The sequence below is a fragment of the Rhodamnia argentea genome, chromosome 10 (assembly GCF_020921035.1).
Source record: "Rhodamnia argentea isolate NSW1041297 chromosome 10, ASM2092103v1, whole genome shotgun sequence".
Taxonomy (NCBI): Eukaryota; Viridiplantae; Streptophyta; class Magnoliopsida; order Myrtales; family Myrtaceae; genus Rhodamnia; species Rhodamnia argentea.
In genome coordinates, this window is record NC_063159.1 from 1,470,287 (window position 1) to 1,483,293 (window position 13,007).

Consider the following 13,007-nt stretch of genomic DNA (forward strand, 5'->3'; position numbering starts at 1 on the left):
TGATAGGCCATGAGAGCATATGGCAGTCTTTCATGCCAATCTTGATATTTCTAAGCGGTCTTGGCTAGTATTTTCTTGATGTTCTTATTTGCCGCTTCCATAGCTCCATTCATTTGTGGGCGGTAAGGTGAAGAATTAAGGTGTCGTATCTTAAATTGATCTAACAAGTGATCCACAATCTTGTTATTTAGATTGGAGCCGTTGTATGTAATGATTGCTCTTGGGACTCCATATCTTGAGATGATATCCCGCTTGATGAATTTGGCCACACTGTTTGCGGTGACATTGGCATACGAGCTGGCTTCAATCCATTTAGTAAAGTAATCAATGACCACCAAAATAAAACGGTGTCCATTAGAGGCCTTTGGGTTGATGGGGCCAATCATATCAATCCCGCACATAGAGAATGGTCAAGGTTTTGACATCTGATGCGGTTCGTTTGGAGGCGCATTTATCTTGTTGCCATATACCTGGCACTAATGGCAAGACCTAACATGTTGATTGCAATCTGATTCGATAGTCATCCAGTAATATACGAGTCTCATGATCTTCTTAGCGAGGAGGTGGCTATTCATATGCGGCCCGCATTCCCCTTCATGAATCACTTTCATAATGAGATTTGCTTCATTGGAGTTTACGCACCTTAGCAATATTGAATCAAATGATCTCTTGTATAGGATCCGCCCATCGAGAAAGAATTTAGAAGACATTTTGCTGATGTACTTTTTATCTTCTAGTTGGGTGTCTTGTGGGAACTCGCCTTTCAGTAGATAATTTTTAATATCATGATACCATGGTTCCTCGTCGGGTTCTTCTTTGATGACCATGCAGTATGCTGGTTGATTAAGGATATCAATCCTCAACGGCTCCATTTCAAGGTCATCTTGTACTTGTAACTTGGCCGATAGTATAGCCAAGGCATCGGTGAAATGGTTCTGGGTTCTTGGTAAATACTCAAACGTGATTTCCTCAAAATGTTGGATCGGTTCTTCAAGGAATTTATGATAAGGGATGAGCTTAGGGTCCTTCATTTTCCACGCTCCCTGGGTTTGTAAGATGATGAGCATGCAATCTCTATAAACCAACAGCTTCTTTACTTTCAATGAAATGGCCGGTTGTAACCTAATGATATAAGCTTCATATTCGGAAATGTTGTTGGTGCATGCGAATACCAACTTGGCCGAAACGGGATAATGTTGATTTTCAAGGGATATTAAAACGCCCCGTGCACTCGATCTAGCGAGATTCACAGCGCCATCAAATACATTGTCCATTTATCTTCGGATATATTCAAAATCTGCCCTCCATCATTTCGCTTCGGAGTGTCCTTAGGAGGATTTTCGGCCAGCATGTTAGCGATCGCTCTTCCCTTGATAGATTTTTGGGGAGAGGTTCTGATGTCGAACTTCGAAAGAAGCACTTGCCACTTGGCCATCTTTCCTAATAAAGTTGGTTTTTCCAGGAGATACTTGATAGGGTCATTTTCGGTGACCAATTGGATATGGTAATGTAAGGTACACTGTCTCGGTCTATGGAGGACCCAAACCGGTGCTTCGCAAGTTCTTTCGATCGATGAGTACCTAGTTTCGGATGCGGTGAACTTTTTGCTCGGGTAGTAGATGGCTCATTCCTTTCGATCCCTAGTATTAGTTTGGGCAAGTAAAGCTCCCAAGGATTCATCATGAACTGTCGGGTATAGAGTCAAAGGAATATTAGAGATTGGAGGTACTAGTACTGGAGGTTGCACCAAATATTCCTTGATCTTCTCAAATGCTTGTTGACATTCGGAATCCTATTTCACTTTTGCGCCCTTTTTTAGGAGTTTGAAGAAGGGCATCGCTATTTCTGATAATTGCGATATGAATCTGGATATGTAATTTAGCCTTCCAAGTAGGCCCCTTACTTCTTTGACAGTAGATGGAGTCCCTATTTCCCATATGGCTTTGATCTTGGAGGGGTCAATTTCGATACCATGATTGTTTACAACAGATCCAAGCGATTTTCCAAATCTGGCGCTAAATACGCATTTTGCGGGGTTTAACTTGAGCTTAAATTTCCTCAACCGATCAAACAGTTTTCTCGGTACTTGAATGTGATCTTCTCTAGGCTTGGATTTGGCGATCATATCATCCACATAGACTTCCACCTCCTTGTGTATCATATCGTGAAAAAGGGTCACCATAGCCCTTTGATATGTTGCCCCTACATTTTTCAATCCAAAAGGCATAACCTTATAACAGAAGATCCCCCATTAGGTGACGAATGAAGTCTTGATCTTGTCATCTTCTTTCAGCATGATTTGATTATAACTTGAGAAGCCCATCCATGAAGGAGAATAATTCAAAGCCCGCGGTGCTATCGACGAGCACATCAATGTGCGGTAAAGGGAAGTCATCTTTTGGACTAGCTTTGTTCAAATCTCGATAGTCCACGCATATTCGGATTCTCCCATCCTTCTTCTTAACTGGCACAATGTTGGCGACCCAATCAGCATATGGGACGGCCTTGATGAACCCCACTTTGAGAAGCTTCATCACTTTTTCTTTGATCTTATTGGACAATTCAGGATTCATCCTCCCGCATGGCTGGTTAAGCGGTGTGCAAGCGGGATTTATGGGCAGAGCATGTTCTACTATATCACGATCAAGCCTAGGCATGTCAAGATATGACCAGGCGAAGATATCTTGATATTCCTTCGATAACGCTATCATTTTCAAGGCATCAGATGTAGATAAATGTCCCCATATTTTGACCTCTTTAACACAAACTGAATCTTCCAGATTGATGACAATAGGTTCTTGAGAGATAGGAGGCTTATACTCTTCAAAACAATCCCATTCCTTCTTGATATCATTCACATCTGCTTCTTCTATATCAATCTCATATGAATAGTTATCGAGCTGATCCGAGTCACATATTAACCTGTTATGCATGGGTGGGATGATATGCCCGAAATGCATCAAGAAAGGTTAGTATATCAAAATGATGAAATTACGAAATGCATGACCTATTTTGACAAAAACATTTTCGACTTCCTTTTTGAAGGAAAAGAACATGAAAGAGAACTAGTCCTCGATTTTTCGGACATCCTAATTCTCAAAGTGTTTATTTTAAAACCGAGGATCATATGGTAGATTAGGCCTCAAGTCTTATGATTGAGAGCAATTGTCATCATCGGACTAATCCGTTGTTCCATATATCCTTAATAAAACTGGAGATGATTTTATTAATAGATGCAACTAATGGCAATACAATATCGCACTTCTTGAATCACGATACGAGATCCAAAGGGTGCTTAGAAGAGAAAGCGAGAAACTTTGGTTAACAAATGCAGTAATTGAAATCCATTAAAAGATAAAGTTCAGAAAGAGCCTTTTACTTAGGGGTGGGAGAGTTGTCATTGAGCCATTCAATGATCACATTCACCCGATTGTCGGGAAATGGGTTGAATAAGTCCGGCTCCGCAGCATCGGATATATCTTCATCTTCAAGCCATTTACCTCCTTTTGAGAATACTTGAGACAAGGGATTTTCAAACATTTTTCCTCTAGCCTTCCAGGTATTAGTACCGATAAAGCGGCCCCCTCGGTGTCCACGACGTCCTTGGTCTCCATAACATTTGTTTCGACCTTGACCTCGACCAGTATCACGTCCTATCATTACCTTATATCCCGGACCAACCTTGTGGTCATTCGAGTCAAGACTTAAGGGATTACGGATCCCTTGGCCGTATTTCCCTAATCCAGTGCCGGGGATGAAACCATTAGTGAGGAGTACTTTTCCCGCTATAGTTGCAGGCTTCGATAGCTCCGGGGTAGCTATCTTCACATCAGATGGTACATGCATGACGAATACGATGTCGAAAGTGTGATAACTAAGTTCATCCTCCTTTAGGGGCTCAATATAGGGAACCATCCTTTTTAAAGAAGTGCGATGTCCCGTTTCACCGTGGATAGTGATTAGTTGACCCCGAACCACAAACTTAACCTTCTGATGTAGAGAAGAAGGTACTGCCCTAGAGACGTGGATCTACGGCCTTCCCAAGAGCAAAGTGAAAGCACTAGGAATATCCAGTACTTGGAACGGTATGGAAAAGGTTATCGGTCCAACGGAGACGTCCGATTCAATCTCACCCACTACGTTCTTAGAAACTCCGTCGAATGACCGGATAGTTGTTTTGGACGTCTTGATGAAGTCTTCATTTATCCCCAAGCTCTTCAGAGTGCTTAGAAGACACAGATTAAAAGCCAAGCCGTTGTCAATTAAGACATGAGGTACCTCTTTTCCATGGCACCTTACGGCGATATAGAGAGCCATGTTGTGAACACGCCCTTGTCTCGGGAAATCTTCATTCGAGAAAGAAATTTGATCTTTTAGAAGGATGGCTCCCACGAAGTCTTCCAGCCGAACCTCGTTGATGGTTTCGGGAACATGGACTTCATCTAGTACCTTCAGAAGGCCATTCTTGTGCTTTTCTGAATTTTTGAAAAGATTTAGCGAAGAGATCTATGCGGGCATTTTCCGAAGTTGGTTGACGACTTCGTACTCATTGGTTCTCACAACGGATTGAAGCCTTTCTATTTCTTCGGCGGTTGGAACTTTCTTCTCAGATTCCGCCTCTCTCGGAGGATAACATCTCCCGGATCTCATGACGGCATCAATTTCGCCGGTCTCGTAATCCCAATGTACCACCTTTGGGTCATATTCTTCCACAAGTGGTAGTTTAATCTTCTGAGACTTAATTCCATCATCTCGTCCTTTTGAGGCTTCAGTGACTACCTTATGAGGTAAATCCGGCGTTGACGGCTTTTCCGAACTAGAAGCTTCCCAGTTATCCACCTTATTTAGATCGATCACAAAACGGATAGGGACGTCCACCATCCCGATCATCTCATCTTCGTGGACACTTTCGGGATTATGTTCAAGGCATGGCCTCGCCAGTATTGCATCAACGGTGTTTCCTTCGTCGAAGCGCCTTTGCCTTTCCCTCTTGACTCTCATGATAATGCCCTCTATTCTCATGCCAACATCCACCATGTGTTGGAAAGATGAGTACGTGTATGCGTACATACGATCGAAATATTCTGTCGGCAATGATTTTAGCATAAACTCCAGCATTTCTCTTTCCGATAGTGGCGGTTGCACCATCATAGCATGCCTTTTCCACCTTCTAGCGAAGAGCTCAAAACTCTTATCTTCTCCCTTTCTGATATTCAGCAAATTAGCCTTGGTGAAGTATCCTCTAATTTCAGCTTCAAAGTGCCGTATAAAGTGCTCTGACGGTTCTTCCCAATTTGGGACCTAGTCCAGATCAATTGATTTGAACTAAGCCAATGCGAGATCTGTCAAACTATGCTTAAAATTCTGGATCGGCGTTTCGTCATCTTCATGATGACCGACCATTTGGCGGAGGTAATACGAGATATGTGCCGGAGGACATCCCGCACCGTCATACTTCAAGCGGAAAGTCACTCTCGGATTCACGCTTTGTGGCGGAATATTTGTAACTTGGGCGATTGGCACGATCGGCTCTTTCAATTCATCCATCTTGACACATCATCGTTTTGCTCTTGTAGTAACACAATCCGTCGATTCCGTGCTTTAATGGTTCTTGGGATCTCCAGTATTTGCATATTCTCTTCCATTGTAGTGGTATTGTCCTTGACCACCAACTGAGATAACTCCGCCACCATACTCGTCAAGTGACATAGGTGGGTTTCCAAATTAGAGAGTCGCATATCAGATTCTTGATTCTTCCGTTCATTCCGAGGGGTGTTATGCTCTTTGATTTCATCAATTGTTCCCACAAATTCTTCGCTCTCGGGGTCATCCATGCCACCCTAACCATCGGAAACTATATCTCCGGAATCAACGAAAAAGCTTGGCAGTCTTGAATGCAATACTTTAAAGTTGTAACCGCCACTATCTTCTCGGAGATTGTCAACTATCTCGCCTCTTTCCAAAGCTTTCTACATGAACTTCCTATCGCCACTGCGAGCTTTTTCAAGGCAAATTTCATAATCGTCTAGCTCTTCGATTTCTTTGTCATTTCGGATGTTCATCAAGTATCCTGAAGGAACTCTCCAAGTCTCTCCCCTCATAGCCCTCATCATGAACTCCTCCGTCGTCATGTCTATGGTCACATAAGTTCCTTTAAAACCGACATCTTCCATCTTTCCGATGACGCCTAGATCGATCAGCCATTCCATACATACGTCCTTTTGCTCCCTGGAAATACTCTCTCCTTCAGGATATTGTGCAGCCAATGTTAGAATGTCTTGCATTTTATCCACATTCATTATGAATTCTAGAACTTCTTCCAGATTATCTTCAAATATCGCGTTCACCTCGTAATGGTCCGGTAAAGGATTCTATTGGACGTTTGGTTCAGTCCTATCGAATTCCAAGACCTTACCGTCGATCAAAGCTTGTACCTTGTATTTGAGAGCGAGACAGTTGTCGACATTATGCCCCCTTTCTCCCATATGGTACACACAAGTCCGAGTCTCATCGAACCCAACGAACCTAGGAGGATTCTCTCTATGAGGCTCTTTCACAACCAATCGGTTCCCTAGTAGCATGGGTAGCAATTTTGACAAAGGTCGAGGCAGTGGGGTAAAAACAGGTTGGTTTCTCTTCCTTGGTTCCGGCGGTTTAGGGATGGTCCAAGAAGGAGTTCTTTGGGTAGGGGTAGAAGGTGAAAAGTTTTTCGATTTTGGTGGGTTAGGGACAAACGCCACTTCGCTAGTTTGCTCCCTATTATCCCTTCTCACGGGGTATTGGCGTCTAAAGGATAACTCGAGTACCTTCTTCTCCCGCAATGCCCATTCATGACGTTACGCCACCTTAATCGAGTGCGCGAACATTTCACACCCAGAGGTGTTCGGTTTATCAAAGTATTCGAAGGGTAATGCCTTGAGGAAGAGGTCTACCGGTTCTTCTTCGGGGACGGGTGGTTTCACTTGCACGATTAAGGCTCTCCACCTTTGGGCGTAGGCGCGAACGACCTCGTTCTTTCCTTTAGCGGTCCTCAAGAGGTCTTCCCTAGTAAGGGTTGCCAAAGTGTTAAACTTGTATTGCCGGAGGAATTCATCAGCTAACTTGTCCCATCCTAGTCAGCAAGCCTTTCGGGTTCTAGCTCGATAAACCATTGCAAGGCTACCCCGGATAGGCTTTCTTGGAAGGTGTTGACTAACAGCCGGATATTGTCCGAGAATTGAGACATACGGCGCAGATAGTACTTCAAATGCGCCTTGGGACACCTGGTCCCATTATACTTCCTCACGAAATTAGGTTCTTTGTAATCAGCGGGAACCTCGATCTTCTCAAATGGCTTCAACTTATCGAATCGAGAGAGTTCATATCCTTAATCGGCCAAACATTCCTCAATCTTGGCGACCCTCTTAATTTCTTCCTCCATTTTGAGGACTTGTTTTTCTTTCTTCTCCAGGTCAATCACAACCGGAGGATCCTTAGGTGGCCTTTCCGGATTTGATGCGGTGTTCATAGCGAGAGCCGGATTAGCACTTGTTCCATCCGATGAGCTTGGAGGAGCTTGAGAATTCGGATCAATGAGATATCTCCCTTGACTGGCAATCAACATTGCCTTCATTTCTGCCACCATTGTGGCGATCATGTTCATCCGGTTCTCCAGATTACCCATACGAGGTGCGAGCTCTTCTTGCTCCATTCTTAGTAGGCGCGTCTTGCTACGAGTCATCGTGTTGATCAATCACCTATTTTTTTTCATGACGCTAATCAGTATCAAGAGCATTCAAAAATTTGAAAGGGTTGATTTGTGGTAATTGTATTTTCTATGTGTATGCATGAGATGCTCGTAAAGGAAATAAGATGCATTTATTACAAACCAAATTGTTCAAAAGTGCCTAAAAGATAACGAGTATGCTAAACTAAATGGGGAATGGATCTATCCAAGCTGAGGATGTTTGCATTCTTCTTGTCCCTCCGATCCGTCAGAATCCCATAGATAAGGGTCTTCTCCTTTTTCAAACATCCCAAGCTCCGGATCTTCAGGGATGTACGGTTCCACTCCCGGGACATACGGTACTATGTACTCGGGTACATAAGAATCCACCTCTTCAATGCGGGGAGATACGCACTCAGGTACGTATGGCTTGACCAACGATCTGCGGTACTCCTTGAACTTCTGAATATACTCCTTGGAAGCCCTATGGATGTTCATCTCATCATCCAGATAATCCGGCCATTCAACTTGTTGCAACGAGGAATTCTTCAAGGTATGAAGGATAAGCTTGATTCGGGTCCGATAAAGCTTCTTCGCTTCTTTGGTGAGCTTTCCATATGCCATATCAAATGAAAAGATCCCAAGGCAAACATCATGTGGCACTTGTTGTAAAATGCCAAATTGCCTCACCACGCGAATGGAATAATAGGCCACTAACCGGTACATCCCAGTAAAGGAATATGGCTATTATCAATGCCGAAAATACGAGCCTCTAATATCTTAGCCCAAGTCAGACGCCATCGGATGTGCTCGGGCTCCAAATCTCTCAATAGCTCAACCCATTTCTTGAAAGAGTGTTTAGGTATGAGGGATTGGCATTTGAGGAAGGATTTAAGGGGAAGAACATGCTCATTGATCTCATAGCATCCCACTCGGAGTTTGAAAGTTTTTATGTGTGAAATGAACCACATGTGAAGTAGTCCGTTGGATGCTTGGAAAATGGCTTTTTTGGAAGTTTTAAAACGGTTTAGAGAGAGGAAGGTTTCAGTTAGAATCATGTAAGAGTAGTTCCATCGACAACGGGTTTATCGAGTTATATGGACTATGGAAGGGTCAAAAGTAGTCCTAGAAGTGGGAAATAGGACGAAAGCAAAGAAAGCTAGAATGAACACCTTTCCCAATTTATGACCGGTTTCGGCTAATAGGGTAGAATAATTATCAAAAAGGAATGAGAAGGTGAATCTACCGGAATTGGATTTGTAGACTTTCTCTATTTCGAAGATTTTGAGGCGGAGAAAACTTGATAGAGAAAGGGTAGGATCCATATCCAGAGGGGGTTGAGCTATATGATCATCAAAATTGACCCCAATAATAGTAGAATATTCTTCGAGCGTAGGAGTCAATTCGAGGCCTTGGAAATTGAACGTCATCGTGCGCATATCCCATGTCTTAGCTAAAGCTTGAATAAGGGCCAGTTGATACTCAACTCTGATCAAATCCACTAGTCGGCCTAGGCGTCCTTCAACATAGGCTTTGATGGTCGGGTTGAGATGATCCCACCATTGAGAGAGTTCTTTGCGAGACACCGGGATGATCTTGATATCTCCATTCCCCATGATCTAAAACATACAAAATGATGATTCTAATGTCAATTACCACGTATTATGATGAATATGCATGAAATGTGATGTAAATGCACTAACCAAATTCTATGTCATCTTTTGGTAACATGAGGGTCAACTACTCCCATTTGACTAAAATCACCCAAATGGGGTAGTTATAGATCAAATCCCACCCAAAGACGGCATGTAATTGGTTAGGATCGTTTAAGTGTAATAGGGGGAGAAAGTCACTATTACAATTTTGAACTTGAAAACCCACGAAATTCACAAGTCTAATACAATTAAACTCAAAGAGATAGGATATAAAAGCATCTAAAGATGCTCAACGAACACATGTCGATGAAAAATACAAAGATAATCCAGGAGAGGTGCGATAAACCCTAAAAATGTCCCGAAGTTCATCTAACTAGTTGAAGCGGTGTCTTCATCCGACGATATCTCCATCAACTCTGGGGTTTCATCATTTTCTTCATCATCGGAGGATATGACGATAATTTCCTTCTTCTTAATTGGAGAGTGATTCGGAATTGTCTTGATTGCGCAAGGCCGCTTCATTAATTTCGCGTATAGCTCTTGGATTCTTTCTTTTCCCCGTTTGAGCTCCAAATGTCGTGCGTAGCTTGTATAATCACATTTTTCACCACGGATGCGGTTGCGTCCATTGAGTTCTCTCCCATGGACAAACCCAAAGACTTGGAAGGTATTCGGCTCTCGATCCTTGCGTCGAACGCTCCTTCGTTCCCATACGAACACATCGGGGACAATAATCCGACCCTGGGGCGTCATCTAAAAAATTGACCTTCGACCTCAATCACTTAAACGATCTTACAAATTTTGATGATATGTTCATGAAAATGCATGATGTGCATAACTTAAATTTACAAGTTCAAAAAGGGAAAAAGCCTTACCAATCGATATTACTCTTTTTTTTGGGTTTTTGGTTTTACGTATACCAACCTTCCAATCACATGCGCATGAGACAAGTGAGGTTTGACTCTAAAGAAATCAAAAAGGCTAGGGTCTGGACCTAAAAAGATTCCCGCTATACGAATTGATGAGCCGCCCATAAGCACAATCAAACAACAAGTGGGTAGGATAATCATATCTCGCATAGCGAACGAGATTAAATATGATCAACCCTAGTGCAATCAAACACGGGAGCTTCGCATACCAATCCCTATCTAAGGCGACCTAAAAGGGTGATTTACGGCTTGGGTTTAAGCGCTTATGTGTGCGGTGTCGTGATCCTCGGAATATGCAAAGCATGCACAGCAATTTATATCAAAACATCGCTTCAATAAGTGCATAAATAAACACTCAAAACACCATATCTGCACAAAATTGGTTAGCATGGACGCCACCCCTTATAACTCCCATATGCATCAACATTTAACACTTTTTGTTAATGGACGTACCTCGCCTTCAAGAGCATCTACAGAGAAATTGGTTATAAAAACACTCAATCTTTTTATCGGCTTAAGTCATCTTAACGATTTTGCAACCATCCAATCTCAAGTGGAGTCGCCAGTCTATTGCGACCCTCCTTCGAAAATGTACCGGCGAGGTTGAGGTTAAAGAGCCGCACTTTCGACCCGGATGACCGTGGATCTTGGCGCGCCGGTCCCTCCCGAGAACCCATTACTCGAATCGCGATGTGGAGAAATTTTTAGAAATATCGGGGTCAACCTTTTGTGTGGTCGAGTGACATGTGCATAGTTTACATGCATATGGAGTCACCACCGATCAATTTTTGGAGGGTATGATCGGGAATCCTATCAAGCGGTCGGGAGAAACTGCTCGATTCTACGAGAACTAGAGAAGTAGGTCCGGGAACTTGGTTACGTCGAGATTTACATCGACGCCCTTTCGGTTACCGAAGTTGAGTGATTTTCTAGCCTAAGAATTCATGCAGATGAAATTTAGGGTGAGGTAGGTTCTAACGGTCTAGGATTATCATGCAGACGGGAATTTTCTAACCTATCGGTCACAATCACGAAATTTAAATGTGCAATCAAAATAATCTCAATCAATTCAATCAATCGATCAAGTAAGGTACGTCTAATATGGCCCTATCGGCCCATAGAAAAATCCAATCAAATGTCGGGATGGTTCGAAAAATTTTGGGCGAAAGGCCCGGAAGGTTAAAATGGTCATTTTAGAGGTTTGGGACCCAAAAATCACAAAATAGGGTCGGGCCGGTTGAATGTGGCCATTTCCCATTTTTTGTGATTTTTAGAATTTTTAGAAATTTTTCTAATTTTTTTGGATTTCCTATTTTTATTTTCTAAAAATGAAAATTTTCTAGATCAGTGTAAATCGACCCTCAATATTTCAAAAATTCTTGATCCAGATTATAAGAGTCCCGAATCAACCTAACTATTTTTAGAAATTTTTTGGGAAAATCTGGAAATTTTTTATGAATTTTTTTTTATGAATTTATTTGTTTTTTTTTAAATTTTATAAATTTTTTATGAGTTTTTATTTATTTATTATTAATATTTCGGACCGGGTCAACCCGATCCGGACCCGCTCGGACCTGCTCTACATAAAGATGATGACGTTTCCTATTTATTTGTATTTTTTTATTTTTCTAAACTAATTTACTAATATTCATAAATATAGAAAATCAACGGACGGCTGAGATCAATCCTGGAATCAATCTCAGCCGTCGACTCTCTCCTATATAAAACGACGACGCTTTAGGCCGGTTACTCTAAACGACGTCGCATTGACTAATCGAGTGAACGGCCACGATTAGTTCTAGACTCAATTCGGGCCGTTCGTTCCTTCTTAACCCTAAACGACGACGCATCTACTTCATGCTCTAAACGACGTCGCCCAACTACTAACTAAAATGACACCGTTTCTATTATTTTTATTTTCTATCTAATAACCGAAATTCCAGAAATAATAATAAAAAAACAAATCCAACGGCTGAGAATCAAATTCACCTAATTATCTCATTTGTCGAATCAGATCTGAGTTAGGTCGCTCGCGCCAATGGCCAAACCGACTCGGATTTGAACCGGACCTATCGGACCTTGACACATTGGATGGTTGACCTATTGACCGAGCCACATCGGATCGTCTTCTTCCTCGCGACGACGACGCAACGAACGGCCGAGGCTTCCCGGCAAGATCCGACGGTGAAACCTCGACCGATTGACCTCAAACCGGACCCAATCGACTCGGCTCAACCTCCCGATTAACATATCCAAGAATCACAAGATTTCATCGACTAGATCATGAGTATCGAGCTTCGCTCGGAACTTCAACTCAGAGTTTGATTATACAATAGAGAGCATAACAAACCAATTCTATCACACACGAGCATCACGGGATGTTGAGAAGACTTACCTCGAGCTCGGATCGAGCTCGCAATGGCTAGAAAAGCCTAGCCGAAGTCCAACCAGACCGAGGTATGTTGAAGGCTCGACTCATGGTGTTCGGGAAAAATCAATGCAAAAACACGATGCGATCATGATCAAAGGTGTTCCCGAAACAAAACGCACACATCAATTGAGAGAATCAAGTTCGCGAAGGTGAGATGCCATGATCGTACAGGACGAAGTTCAAGAAGTCGACTCACCGATCTAGGAGGTTTCTAGCCAATTGAGTTGGTGCGATCAACTCCTTCAAGCTCGGGCGAACTTCCGATGATGATCCGCCGCCTCGACTTG